Source organism: Dipodomys ordii, unplaced genomic scaffold (assembly GCF_000151885.1).
Source record: "Dipodomys ordii isolate 6190 unplaced genomic scaffold, Dord_2.0 Scaffold126, whole genome shotgun sequence".
Lineage (NCBI taxonomy): Eukaryota > Metazoa > Chordata > Mammalia > Rodentia > Heteromyidae > Dipodomys > Dipodomys ordii.
Genome location: NW_012267342.1, coordinates 3,746,845 through 3,748,920, shown reverse-complemented (window position 1 = coordinate 3,748,920; position 2,076 = coordinate 3,746,845). Strand labels below are relative to the sequence as shown.

The 2,076-nt window shown below is 40.7% G+C and overlaps 1 pseudogene; it reads right to left on the bottom strand.

Moving 5' to 3' along the window:
* Positions 1–954: 954 nt before the first annotated feature.
* Positions 955–1,655, bottom strand: LOC105996089 (annotated as a pseudogene).
* Positions 1,656–2,076: the final 421 nt, after the last annotated feature.

The window sequence follows — 2,076 nt, the reverse complement described above, 5'->3', positions numbered from 1 at the left end:
GGGGCAGGGTAGGTTTTGTTCAAGGGACAAAGGATAGATACATAAAGAGGAGAAGAGGAGATAAGGAAGACTGCATTCAAGAGTTCAATGGATATCCTAGAAAATTAAAAAGAATGAGTAAGAAGAAGTATGCAGGGGAGGGATGAGTGAGAATAATTAAAGAGGTGACATTGGTCAAGATTCATTCTATTTATAAACAGCATTGTTAAATGGAAACTCTTTGTACACCACTTATTTAGCAATCATAATTTTAAACAGTGAGGGAAGGAATGACATAGTCCACAAAAGAAATGCATTCTTTACCTGACATTTGTAACCATGAACCTTTTTGACATCACCTTTATAATAATTTCTTTTTTAAAAAATTGAGAAAATTCAAAAAGAAAAGTTATTTAAATCTTCCTATGATTGCTTTCACTTGTAAGATAAAGTATATGAAGAATCAGAGTTGTTTTCTTATATATTGATGTTGATTAAATAACTTAGAGAACAGAACTGCTTTATGAGGTTAAATTAAGAAACCTCTTACACACAACTAAATGGACTTGCATAACCTGTTGTGGATAATTCATTTTAGCCTAATTTTTCACGTTCTGCCCAAAATTTTTACAAAATCTCCAAGCTGCAAATCTGCTCATGCTTGATATGTGGAGCACTATCTAATAGTAGATGCTGGTACAGCATGTGTTCAGTAGAGTATTTTGGGGGGTGACCAATTGACAGTGTGTTTTTTTTTCAACAAAATAAGCCAAAATTTATTTCTAGTCTTCCAACCTCCTTTTCCCTCATTCCATCTTTTCTCCACCAGTGAAGCCCATGAACATTCCAGAGACAAAAAGCAAGAGGAAAAGGGGAAAACACAAGGCAAAATTCAGTTCAGCTTGGTGGTTTCCTCTTTATTGACGTGCCTCCTACCCTTCCAATTTCAGTCCATTCCGTCTATCCCCCAAAAAGAAGGTAGTGTAAGGATGGGTTGTTGGGGTTTTGAGCCCCTTGGGCAGTTAGAAAGGAAATAGAAACCAAACAATCGCTGGATGTGACAGAGATTGACAATCAAGAAGTCTAAAGAAGAATAGGTCAGAGGGTAAAAGGAAGTGGAAGAAAGAAAGGAGAGGTACAAGAGGCCACATCCACCATTACCCCTCCTGCTGAGAGGGGATGGAGAGAAAGCCTTGAACATTAAAAAGTGTAGGTCCTGAAGAAGGGAGATGGTGTTTGAGTCTGAAGGAGATGGTTGAGTCAAGGAAGGGACACCACCTCTCTCTTTGTAGAATGGGATCCCCCACTTTTGGTGCAGTAGCTTCACAGACCGTAGACACTTTCATCACTGTAGGCAATGTATAGAAAGAAGTCTTCTTTATGGTGTTCCTGGTAGAGCTGACCCATCGTGGCACTAGTGGGTGGAATGACATTGTTGACAAAGAAAAACAAGGCATCCTCAGCGTGGAGATGAATTCGCTTCCTGGTCAAGAAATAGAATTGACCAACTGTGAGATCAGAAGGCACCAGGTATTTCTTTTTGTCCATATCTCCTATCCGAGCTTTAGGAGCCTTTTCTACTATCACCGGGACCGGTCCGGGTATTTCTTCCTGATGTTCTCGCCCTCAGAGCGGCGCTTCTCAAACGGATGCTCTTCTTTGTACACGAACTTCATCCTCCAGGGGAACCGGGCTGGACCGAGATGCCCAGAGGGAACCTGGGGAAGGGGGCTGGGATAAGGGGCGGCGGCGGCTAAGGCAGTGGCGGAGGAGGCGATGAGCCGGCAGACTCAGCGGAAAGATCCACGAATTTGCGCCCCAATTGACAGTGTTCAAACAGAAACTGCAACTCCATTGTCTAAGTACTAAAGGATAAATAAAAATATGAATATGAAAGAAATTTTTAATTATTTTAATTATCTTTGGATAGTTGTACAAAGGGGCTTCAACATGTCAATTTATGTGTACACTGTATCTTGATCAGTGTCATTCTTTCCATCATTCTGTCCCACATATTCCAACCCCACCTATCCTCTCAAATTTCCTAGTTTCATTTTTCCAGCATGTACATTATGTGCTATGATAGTATTCTACCAC